The sequence below is a fragment of the Lathyrus oleraceus genome, chromosome 2, assembly GCF_024323335.1.
Source record: "Lathyrus oleraceus cultivar Zhongwan6 chromosome 2, CAAS_Psat_ZW6_1.0, whole genome shotgun sequence".
NCBI classification, from domain to species: domain Eukaryota; kingdom Viridiplantae; phylum Streptophyta; class Magnoliopsida; order Fabales; family Fabaceae; genus Lathyrus; species Lathyrus oleraceus.
The window spans coordinates 347,843,131-347,856,817 of record NC_066580.1 but is presented as its reverse complement, the minus strand read 5'-3'; positions in this window follow the sequence as shown (position 1 = coordinate 347,856,817).

Here is a 13,687-nt window from a genome sequence, read left to right as displayed (position 1 = left end):
CATATGTGAACTGTAGAAACTTGTTTCATGCTCATTGGTTGCTCCATTCTCAAATTCACCATATGTATGCATTTGGTCCATTTTTGTCATTTCCATTTTTCAAGACAAAATCCAAATTAAAAGCCTTATGCATGAAATGAAAATTCAAACACATTCTAAATGCCATTCCTGAGGTGTTGGAAAAAGTCCCATTCGAAAATTCCAATTATTTTGACATTTGGACGATTTTGCCCCTGGTCCAATTCAGCTGTCCAGTTGAAAAGTGACTTTTTGCCTTGGCCATTTTTGGGAAAATCTAATGATGCACCCTCAAAGTACATGTCAAATGGAGTTTGTGCATATAAAGAACTTGCAATTTGGACAAACCATGTGGAAGTTATGGCCTCCTGATTACGGTCTTTTCTGAAATTCACTGAGCCATATCTCGCAAACCGTACATCGGATTTTCAAGTTCTTGGACTTTTTGGAAAGGTGAGAACAAGATCTACATCTGTCATGTTGAACAATTTTTCATTTGAAGCTTCCTTGGACTTCTGTTTTTGAGGTCAAAAACTTTCCATTTTTGGAAACTTCAATTACAAGTCACTTGCTATTTTTGGCAGTTTTTGTCCTGACTTGATTTTCTTCAGTTTTAAGCTTTGCAATGTCATTTAACACTTGTTCCAACATGAATGAAGTGTGTCTAACTCATCTCCACCTCCAAATCCATCAGATCATGTACAGTTGACCACAGTTGACTTTTCATCTGATAGATGAATCTGGCAATGCATAGATCAATTTAAACCCCAATCTCCAACTGAAATGGCTCAAGGGTGACACCCTAGCCTCAATAAGCACCATATAATCATAGAATGATCCTCATCTCCTTCATAAACCCCATCTCCTGATCCAGCCCTGATTGGCCCAATACAACTGATTAGGGTTGACCAGTGGTCAAAACCCTAATCTCAAGGAATCTTCTCCAATCTCCTGATGACATCCAACCATGATGATGATGATGTATCAATTCAAACAAGATGAAGACCACTATCCTTGGAAATCATGAAACCCTAATTCACAGTCCAATCCTCAGATGGCCCATGATCAGTCATTGAACCCTAGCTTGCACCTTTGAACTTCCTCATCTCCTGATTAAGACTTGGGAAGATGGCTTGCACTATGTAACCACATGTTATGCAATATGAAATGCCTAATGCCCTAAAATTAAATGCAAATATGTTAATGCTAGTCCCAAGAGAGGAGGGCAAATTTTGAGGTGTTACAGCTGCCCCTATTCAATCCACTGTGAACCTGTCGATACGAAATAGCCTCGGCTTTCGGATGATCAGGGTGAAGAGTGATTGAATACCAAGAACAGACGAACAATTTGCACTCTGATGGGATATAATTAACAGCGCCTGTCAGCATCGGCGAAGAAACAGTTTCGGAAAACGTCGACCTGGATACCAAAATAAATGGTAACACAGGGATAACCATGGCCCTATTCAATCCACTCGGGATTCTCATTCTTTTTTTGCTTTTCTTGAACCCCGAAAATTTTCTCTTCTTCTACCTGGTCCGAAAACCACTTCGGTCTGAACTCCGAAAAACTGGCCTGAATACCATAAGTGCTTCAACCTGATAGTCGGAAACTTCACTAATCACCACTCTAAGGGCAACACGTCAGAGGGTACACCTTCAACCAGACACTGACTGATGACTGGGAAGAAACTCGATGTTTACTGAACATCGGACGATGATGTTTACTGACACCAAAAAAAGCTCGACCAGACATTAACCAATGACCGGGAGGAAACTCGATGTTTACAGGCACCGAACAATGATGTTGACATGACATCAAACAATGATGCGGACAGACATCAAACAATGATGCGGACAGACATCAAACAATGATGCGGAAAGACATCAAACAATGATGCGGACAGACATCAAACAATGATGCGGACAGACATCAAACAATGATGCGGACAGACATCAAACAATGATGCGGACAGACATCAAACAATGATGCGGACAGACATCAAACAATGATGCGGACAGGACATCAAACAATGATGCGGACAGACATCAAACAATGATGCGGACAGGACATCAAACAATGATGCGGACAGACATCAATCAATGATGCGGACAGACATCAAACAATGATGCGGACAGACATCAAACAATGATGCGGACAGACATCAATCAATGATGCGGACAGACATCAAACAATGATGCGGACAGACATCAAACAATGATGCGGACAGACATCAAACAATGATGCGGACAGACATCAAACAATGATGTTTACAGGACATCGAACCAGGATGTTGACAGGACATCAAACAAGGATGTTTACATGACATCGAACAAGGATGTTGACAGGACATCAAACAAGGATGTTTACAGGACATCGAATAATGATGTGGACAGGACATCAAACAAGGATGTTTACAGGACATCGAACAAGACTTGACCAGACATTAACCAATGACTGATAGATACTGTTGTTCCAAACTTACAATGCTGAACTCCTCGGAGTATCGTCTTCATTGTCTGACAAAACCAAACCTCAAGCGGTAACCACGGTTTGGATCGCGCTGATCGCGTAACGACTTCTGACTGTATCCCCATCTCTGTCCGACGGAAACATTTCCTCCAATAGCGCACTACTGGGGAACATTGCTGATCTGACGTTGTGATGCTAACCTCCTCAGAGTAACATCTTCACCTTTGGTGAACCCAAATCTTCAAGCGGTAACCACGGCTTGGGTTGTGTTGAATGCATCTTCTTTCCATCTCTGTCCGACGGAAGAATTCTTCACCAGTGTCGTACCACTGGGACAATACCTTTGATCAAATCATGAGGCTATACTACTCGGAGTAACACCTTCATCTTCTGGCAAAACACCTCTCAAACAGTAACCGCAGCTTGAGACTAGCTGATGTTTGCAATGATGCATGATTGATTTTTTCTGCGTAATGCTCCATGATTATGGAAATGCTACGCGACTATTTATTTTTCTATGCAATATGCTATGCTATTTTTCATGATGAATGTAATAAATATATCCCCCTCAGGGGACCCTCTGGGGAATACGAGACTCTCTGCCGAGGAACTCGTCACTGCTCCGATTTCCACCCTGCCGGGGAATAGCACTGCTGCTGGGGAATACAACCCTTGCTGGGGAAAACCTCCTTTGCACCCAACCCTCTCGAGGACATGCTGGGGAAGAAGAACCATCACTGTACTCTGTGGGGATACCACAACTTTTGACTTGCTGGGGAAAACCTCCTTTGCACCCAACCCTCTCGAGGACATGCTGGGGAAGAAGAACCATCACTGTACTCTGTGGGGATACCACAACTTTTGACTTGCTGGGGATATAGATCCCAACTCTGCTTTGGGAACCCTCACAGATACTCCCGCTGGGGAAATGAGCAATCTTCAACCTGCTGGGGGAATACCATCCAGACCCTGCTAGGGGAACGACAACTACTCCGCTGGGGATGACCCCATCCAATCCACATGTAGGATACCCTCGGCTGGGGATGCAGATATTCGTCTGCTACGGAAACTCGTTCAATCCACTGGTAGAATGAACACTGTTGGAGAGATATGTCATTGAAAAAACCCGCTCCACTCGGGGAGTAGCTGGAGATATATTTCTTTGAAACCCGCTCCACTCGGGGAGAAACAACCTTCAGACCTGACCGCTGAGGAAACACCGTTGTAAACCCGCCGGGGATAACCACCCTAACTCGGCTGGGGAGCTAGTCCTATGATTCTGCTTAGGGACTTAGCTGGAAAATGAGAATTCCCAGACTCGTCTGGAACTTTTCTGCTCCATCATCTTGTATCCCCAAATCACTCCGCGCTCGACGAGAACGTACTCATGGGAGTTATAAAGAAATTTCAATCTTCCGACTTTGAAGAGTCTTCTTGATTAATTCCAAAGGTCGTCGGACGTCTCTCGTCGTCTCTCCACCGTTCCTCCTTCGTCCCTGATCGAACTCTGCGGGGAATTGCATACTTTCAAATCTTTCGACTTTGAAGAGTCTTCTTGGTTATCATCAAGGATCGTCGTACGTCGCAACGCCTTCGTCATTTTTCATACATTCGTCCCTGACCGGACTCTCTGGGGATTTCTCTTGTCAAAGCTTCCACATCACAACCTGCAAGTGAGTGAAAAGTATCTAACCGTTCCGGCAAAACAGATCGTTAGATAAAACCGTGCCCCAGGCGTGTCAAGATTTCAACACTTGGGTCACTCAACCTTCCGAATAAGATTTCAAGCTTTCAATCTTATAAACATGCATTGGAAGGAAACCTGTATGTTTTAAAATGCAAAGATTCTTTATCAAAATATTCGGATGTTTTTGCAATCAAAACGGTAAGGAAAAACAAAAACAAAATTATTTGACTGAATGTGCATTTTATTGATTGAAAAAATGTGGCTCGAATGAGCAATACAAAAGGAAGCAATTCCTGAAAAGAGGTAATTGCGCTCAAAAGGAAAAATCTATCCTAATGGCAATGTGAAACCCGTGATCTCATCGAGTTCCAACTCGGTTACACCCCATATGTCCTCAGACTCTCCATGCTTTCCGCCTTCTGAACAAGACAATTCCAATTGATCCCTACCGGGTATTATCCATGATGCTTTAACCAAAGCGCAAACGATCACGCTGGACGCAGTTGTTCGTTTCAATCCCTTTTTTGCCTGGACCGCCCTTTCGGGTTTTCAGTCCACCGGGATACCCCTTTTTGCCCAAGTCGCCTTTCCAGGTTTTCGACTTGCCGGGTGTACAGTTTTTTTCTTTCTATCCCTAATTTTTGCCCGAACCTTTTCTTTCTGTTTTAGGTTCGCCGGGATGCCCATTTTTGCCTGGACTATTTTATTCTTTTCGTCCAGCGGGTCTCTTTATACGAAGTATTTTTTAACTGCGTCCGCATTCACAGGGGATGGAAAATCCTCACCATCCATGGTCGTCAACAACAAGGCTCCACCAGAGAAAACCTTCTTGACCACGAATGGACCTTCATAATTCGGTGTCCATTTGCCCCTTCGATCGTTTTGAGGAGGAAGGATCCTTTTCAGCACCATATCACCTATGTGATACACCCGAGGTCGTACCTTCTTGTCAAAAGCACGCTTCATCCTCTGTTGGTATAACTGCCCATGACAGACGGCTGCTAGCCTCTTTTCCTCTATCAGGCTCAACTCTTCATACCGGGTCCTTACCCATTCAGCCTCTTGCAATCTCACGTCCCTCAGGACTCTCAAAGAGGGAATCTGAACTTTCACAGGTAATACCGCCTCCATCCCATATACCAATGAGAATGGAGTTGCCCCAGTAGACACACCGAAGATCAATACCCAGGATACCAGTTTCGGCCTCGGTCACCATCGTTGATGCATTCCATCGTGCCCCAGGAAGCACTACCTTATTCATCTTATCCTCCCCATCAGACATCAGAATCCGTTCGGATTCGGGGTCAGGCCCCTCCTCCGGGATCGGTCACTCTCAATCTTTCGATTAGAGCACCTCGAGATGTCCTCATCAGGGAACTCAAACTTCATCGGTTGATAATCTTCAATGGGTTGCGGAGCGATGTAATCAGACAATACACCCCCTGATTGCTTTCTGGGAGTATTACAAATCAGTCAATATTCTTTTGCTCCTCTCGCAACCCGTCCGGTCAATGTTGGATTCTCAAACCCATACTCGATCGGATCCATCTCGGAAATCCACAAGATGGTATGAACCAGCATAAACTGTCTCAGTCGGCGAGCAGCCTATGCCAAAGTACAGCAAGTTTTCTCGAACAGTGAATGTACTGTTTCACAGTCGGTAAACTTTTTGCTAAGGTAAATTGCATGCTCTTTTCGACAAGACTCGTCATGCTGCCCCAACACACCTCATAGACCCCTCGAAGCTGTCCAGTACAGATTTGACAATTGCTCCTCCCACAGGAGGTATCAGAATCAGAGGTTCCTGCAACTTATTCTTTCAATGCCCCTTGGCAATCATTATTTCGCCTGACCGTTTGATCTTCCTTTTCAACAATTTGAATATGGGTTCACCCGTGATTGCTAGATGAGATGTGAACCATGACAGATAATTCAATTTACCTATGAAACCATGAACCTCTCTTTCCTTTACTTTTTCTCGGTTCAGGCATTTTTTTTTTATTTTTTTTTTTAGCGGGAACCTCGATTCCTCTCTGACACTGAACCCCAACATCTTACCGGATCGCACTCTGAACGTGCACTTATCTGAATTCAACCTCGGTTTGAATTGTCTCCACCAGATGCCCCACTCCTGTTTGGGACTTTGCTATCATGTCATAGCATAGCATTTGATTCCACGATGAATCATATCACGAAACAAAGTCACCCTGATACGCGGCATCGGCGCCCTGCTTCTCAAGAGGACAGTCTTCTCTCCGTGGTAGCTTGTGAGCAACGATATCGGTGTTCGACCCTGGCGTATCCTGACACGACCAAGCGAAAATATCCACATGCTCTTTTAACAGGGCTACCATTCTGCTCTTGACTTGCCTCTGAGGCGGCTCCAATTTCAATTCCTTCCTGACCTCGGCGGTGCATGGAATAACAATCTCAATCTGCTCCACAGGCGGCTGAATCACCTTCTCCTCTTGTTTTCAGCAATCTGGCCAATCCCAACAGATCACAATCTTCTTCGCCTTCTTCTTCAGCATGATTGCTCGGTTTGTCGAAGTCATACGAGGGGTAACCAAATTGTTATCAACGAGATCCGGAGAATTATTTTTGAATTTTGGGACGAGACAAATCAAAAGAAGGAAAAAAATGAAAACATTGCCATTTTTATTTGTTTTTTTAAACTGCAAAAATAAATGAAAAACAGGGAACACCGCTTTTTGACTGAAAAACATCCATTTATTAATGATGCAGAAAATGCAAATTTAAACATGAGGTGGCCCTTACAATGAACCATTACGTGTCGGGCAACACATATGGCTTCCATGCATATAAACTGAAAACAAGAAATATTACTCTTCCGGACGAGTGTCAGTGACGATCTTATTTAGGCCTTTCAGCTTCCCGGTACGCACGGCTTTATCCAACCACTGAACTTGCAGTCACTGTCAGCTTCTTTACCCACTGTATAGGCGTGATCTGAATCTTCAGCAATTGCATTCACCATCGCCTGACCATGTGCCGGCATGGGATTGGCATTGACATTCGGTGATGGTGCAAAATTGATAGCCTTGGAGTCTACCAGATCCTGGACAACGTTCTTGAATGCTCTACAGCCCTCAATGTTATGCCCCGGTGTTCCAGAATGAAATTCACACTGGGCGTTCTCATCATAGTTAGGCGGCCTCTGATCTGTTCTCATCGGAACCATCGCCCTCGGCTGAACCAACCCAAGATCCATCAGCTTTTTGAACAGAACCGCATATGTCACGGGTGGCTTGTCAAAATAGCGATCAACTCCTTTCCCTTTCACCTGGTACCCGGCTCTCTGTTGCAACGGCTGACGTGGCTGCCTGGCGGACTGATTACCAGCAGGGATATTTACTGCAGCAGCATGCTGATAATAACGACCCCCACTGTATCCTCTTTGATCATACACAGCACTCGATTCACCATCATTCTTGCGCTGACCGTTCCCGAACGGTTTCTTTGATCCCGATGACGAAGCATTACCACCCTGGATCTTCCCCATTTTCAGCCAACTTTCAATTCGCTCACCCGCCACCACAATATCTGTAAAGTTGGTTACCGGACAACCCACCATCCTTTCAGCAAAAACCCCTTGCAGGGTACCCATGAAGAGATCAGACATCTCTCTGTCTACTAGCGGAGGTTGAACTCTGGCAGCCAGTTCTCTCCATCTTTGTGCATATTCTTTAAACCCCTCGTTGTTTTTCTGAGACATACCCTGCAGCTGGGTACGACTCGGGGCCATATCAGCGTTGAACTGATACTGCTTAAAGAATGCATCTCCAAGATCTTGCCAACTCTTGATGTCAGCAGATTTCAACTTGGTGTACCACTCCAAGGATCCTCCGGACAGACTGTCCTGGAAGAAGTACATCCATAGCTTCTGATCAGTCGTGTATGCAGAGATCTTGCGAACAAAAGCTTGGAGATGGGTTTCAGGGCAGGAACTCCCATTGTATTTGTCGAATGCGGGCGCCTTGAATTTTTGCGGGATCACAATCCCCTCAACCAACCCCATATTCGACATGTTGACAAACCCCGGAGTAGCATGGCTTTCCAGAGCCTTCACCTTCTCTGCCAGCAACTGAATTTCTTTGCTCTGTGGCTGGACACCATATTGACCAAATGGCTCGTCGTGCATGGAGAATTGATCAGCCTCTCTGTCTTCCTCCCTGTCATCATCAAACCCATAGAAAGGAGGCACAAAATTGTCCTTCAAATTCTGCCCCAGACCGGGCCCAGGTTGACCACCAGCACCAAAACCAGCAGCATTGTCATTCACCAAACCCACAGTCGCTCTTTTACCACCATCTTTGGATCCACCCAACCCCTGATTGGAGACACCATCCAGATTAACAACACTGTTAGCAGCTGAAGCCCGCTCGAGCTTTTCAACTTTATCTGCCAGAGCCTTCTGACCAACTGCAAAGCCTTGCATGATGTTGATCAGCTCGTTCATTTTATCTTTCAGTTCGAGCATATCTGTGTTTGGGAGATCCATCAGTCGAGGAGTATTGCGCCTGGTGTAATATCTGTGAGGTCGGGTTGAGTGCAAAGGTACAGTTCTGCGAGCACGAGCAATGATTCCTGCAAAACAGCAAACAGGTTAATATGCATGAATGCAACGTCTATCCATATGAGGAAGCTTCTGTCCTTTGATTCCGGTTTCATCGAGACAGATAATATTTCACCAATAACATTCTGACATTCAGATGTCTCTCAACCAGATTCTCGATCAGTGATACTCCCCATATGGCTAGACGTAGGTTTGGTGCAGATGAATGCAAAATGAGAATGATGCAGATGTATGCAATGCACTGTGCCATCCTCCAAGTCATCCGATCCTCTGTTGCACTGAATCCGGTCTCTGAACTGATCATAACCATCTGAGGAATATGTAAACACAGATCCGACCCACGGGTTCCGAAATAAACGGAAGGCAGATACATCATCATCATCACTGAACCATCTATGAGCAGACACACCATCACCATCTGAATCGGCCCAGGGAATCCGAAATAAACGGATCCCCACTGATAAATATCTCGGCCCGGGGAATCCGAAATAAACGGATCCCCACTGATAAGTCACGGACAGCACTCCGGCGTCACGGCAATAAATGACCATAAATCCGACTTATAATTATGTCTCTGAATCACAGATCAAAAGTCACCATCTGAAGGCTATCTGAACAAACATCTGACAGAACAACCCTCCCCTCACAGGTAAGTTCTAATCAAGTCATCCTAAGGCGGATAATGGTCTCGACAATCGGGCGGAGATACTCAATGGGTTTGCCCTTGCGGGTGTGCCATTGTAGCTCCCTTAAGATCGTCTAAACCAAAGATCCGGGAAATGATCGGTCACCAGAGTCAACAACTCAAATGGAGTGACTCAAACAAAGCGGAATATCCACAGAGATGAGCACTATCAAGTGAGCCTCGTCCGGCTTGTGGCACATCACGCCGCCAGGCACATGTTGACTTAACATGAAAGAGGCAACGTGAGACCACACTAGTCCTAGGTGTATACTCGGGCCTGGGTTTTAGCCCCACTCAGAACACCCACCCCACACAACAGAACCACCTGCAGAGGACAGCAACAACATGATAGTATGATGCATGCAAACATTTAATGCAAATATATACACACTGGTTAGAATAATAAATGCAATAAATAACACAGACAAGCAACCTAAACTAATCCTAGAACGCTAGGAAGGACTCGCTTAGGGACGATGGACCAGCATAGGTCTACATCGCATGTCCCCAGTGGAGTCGCCAGGTGTCGCATCCTGCGAAAAATCAACCGGCGAGCCTAAAAATAAAAACACACAGAGCCGCCACTAAACGTTATTTATCCCAAGATAGGGAAAGGAAACGCTCAGAGAAACCTGGAAAGACATGGTCTCGCGACCAGAGAGAAAAGGTTCGGGAGTCGGTTACGCGAGGGGAAGGTATTAGCACCCCTCACGTCCTAGGTACTCCTAGGGATCCACGTCCTAGAATAAAGAAAAGGTTGCTAAACATCACACACACACACGGGGAACGCAGGTGGGATTAAGAGGAACGGGCTCGATAAGGTATCGCACCTTATGCCTACATATCTTGTCTGGAACAAGAATCAGAGCCACTGTAGTTCGGCTTACGCACGCCAAACAACACAACACATACAAACAAGCAAGGGTGGCAAACATGGAGCCCGACAACCACTTGATGGAATTATGTCGGCATCCGAACCAAAACACGCACAAAACGGCAAACTTGGAGCCCGACAGCCAATCACTGGCCTTACGTCGGCATCCGAACCAAAACACCAAACAGCACAGTCAGATAACAAGTAAACGCACGCAAAAAAGAAAAAGGTTGCCCGGAGTGGTCTCGCGCGACCACCTGCCTACATACCTCGTCTGGCACGAGGATCAGGGCGATGTAGTTCCCCTTAACAGGGGTGAAACTCTCCTAACCAGAGACAGAGGGGAAAACACGACACTAGGGAGCTGAGACTCGAGCCTAATGTTGTCATGCAAAGTCGCCCTAAGTTCAGGTTTCTATCCTACTTGCATAAGCAAACTAACCTAACCAGGAAAGAAGCTAGCACACAAGCATACAATCATATATCAACATTAAATGAGAACAGGTATCTCAAACAAGCATGTCAATCAGATATCCACATAACACGCACTATAGCCAAACAAGGGGCTCAATCAATCAGGTTTGACTGCCTAAGCAATCGTCTGTACAGGCTGTGTTTGCTCTTAACCTTGCCATTACGAGGCTAAGGTGAAGCAGATGAAAGGATGAAGTGAGGATCAGACCTCACAGCTCTTATCCCTAACCAGGGAGAGCTGACAAATGAGCATGGGTCCAGAATGGGGGAACCCTTCTATGCTCGATGACTCTGACTCAATGTGCACTGCACAGATCTTGGGCTTTTGATCTCAATGCTACAACCATGTAATGGGAGCAAGGAGAAGACTCAACTGAATAGTGGGGGACAGGTTGCTTGTCCCTACCTTCCACCAATTGCCTTACTTGAAGGACTTTTCCTGCTTGGGCTTAAAAATAAACATACACAAGCATTGCCTCTTAAGGAGGACTTCAGACAATTTGCCCGGCCCGATAACAGCCGGGTCTCCAGACTACATGAAGTAAGAAAGTTATACCTCTATGCAAGTTGCTTAAGCAAAGCAAAGCAAAGCAATAGTTCACAAGGAACTGAGCAACTAAAGTACCTGGAAACAATCAAACTCAGTCAGTACTCAATCAGACAAACTGTAAAGCAAACAGTTAAACAGCTTAAACAATACAACACAAAACAAGCCCAAGGCTTAAGCCCAAGCTCCAACACCTACAAAACAAGGTTATGTTAGTGTACAAACATCCACAACATCAATTAAAATCAACTTGTATCATTCTCCATGTGCATTGCCTTTTTGATCCTGAAAAATCAAGCAAATATTAGCAACTAGACCACTAGGCCAAGCCTAGGGTCCAAAAGCAAGAAAAAATCTAAAACAGCAAGGTATTCATCAACCAACATCAAATTATCATCAAACAAGAGCCAACATCATTGGTCTCATGTTTATATCATCCATCATATTCAATTCATGCACAAAAGAAGTCAAATGATGCCAAATGAACCACCAAACATACAAACAGAAGTATTGCCTTCAAATCCCTATCAAAATAAATCCAAAAATTCTCAAATTAAATACACCTAAACAGGGGTCAATCAAGGTCTACCATGTCAAATTTGAGCTTAATTGGGCAAATGGAACCATGTCAATGAAAATCAACAAAAACAGACACAATTTCATGCTTCAATTCACACCATCAATGCATACATCCACTTCAAAAATTCATATCTCATTGAAAACAAAAAAGAAATGGATGGGACCAAAACAGGAATGTCACATTATGTGTCTACAACATGCATATAAAATTTCATGACCATACAATTCCATATGAGGATTTCCCAATCATTCTACCAACCTATGTCATATGAGCTTGCAATTTCAACCACCAGAAATGAAAAATCATGATCAAATTGAAAATGCAATGTAAAATTCCACAAAAATTCATACAATATCTCAACATGCTAATTAACCATCATGCAAAATTTCAGCCAATTCTAACATGTATAGGTCACTCAAAAAAATCCTGCAAGTTGACATAATGAGGTGTGACACAAATTGTCACACCTAAGTTCCAGAATTTGCTGCTCTCTAACCAGGTATCCAAAATTCATGAAATTTACATATAAATAATCCTCAATGAGTCAAGAACCACCACAAAAATTTTCAAGAATTTATTCTACATTATGAGCATTTCATGATCAAATTACAAACATGTATCAAAAATGGACATACAATGGAAAACCCTAGGTCAAATAAAATATTCCCCAAGCACAACTTTGACCAATAGGTCAAAAAAAACCTACACTCACCAAGGAAGCTATAGAAAAAAATTCCATATTTTTTGGATTTTTTTACTATTTTTTACGATTTTTTAAAGGTCATATGAATTTTTTAATAATTAAAATGAATTAACTTAAATTAATGAAATTGCAGTGGCATTATGGTAATTTTTGGCGCGGCGGGAAACATGTAATTTGAAAGTTTGAATGGCTTTTTGGATCAAACAGGTTCCATCATCGTCTTCCACAAGAATTTTTCCAGAAACATGAAAAAATCGAAGAACACCAAACGTTAACGAAAATGGACATGGCCATATCCGTTGGACTCGTCTCTTCAAGAGGAACACGAATATCACACTATTACAACCTAAAAGTTCCTAAATCGAACGGATCGACTCACTTAGGGTTCTAGTTCGAAACTTTAAATCTCGATTTCGTAACCTACGATTCACCATTCTATAAACCACAAGCACCATTGGATTCTACATGAAACGCACTACACAAAGCACCTATCAATCGAACAAAACAGGAGATTCGAATTTTCGACATACCGGCAATGGCAGTGTGTAAATCGCGGCTTTAAGCTCCAACTCTTCAAAACAGATGCACAAGAAGTATATAGAAGGTGAATGCTATGCTCCGTTTCAATTACTTCCACTCCTATTGTCCACAATCGCGATTTGCCATTAACGGATGAATTTTGGACAGCTGCGTTTTCCAGCTCCTTAGGCTCCAATGACCAAAAACAGTTTGAGATGATGATGAGAGGAGTTCAAATCAAGAAGAATTTCGAAAATTGGTTGAAGAATGAAGAAGTTTGATGAATTTGAAGATTTGTGTTCTTGATAAAAGTTGAGAGAATTGGAATGGTTTTGAGATCCAATCTTGGAGTGTGTGAATTCTGTTGTGATTAGCAAGAGATTATGAATATATATGGTAGCCTTAATCATGCTTAAGTGTGTAATCAACCAAATTAGCATTGTAAGTGAAAATGTCATTTTCCAAATGAAGGGTAAAATTGGAATTTCACCATGACAGCTAGTGCCACCTGTTTTGACAGCACATACACC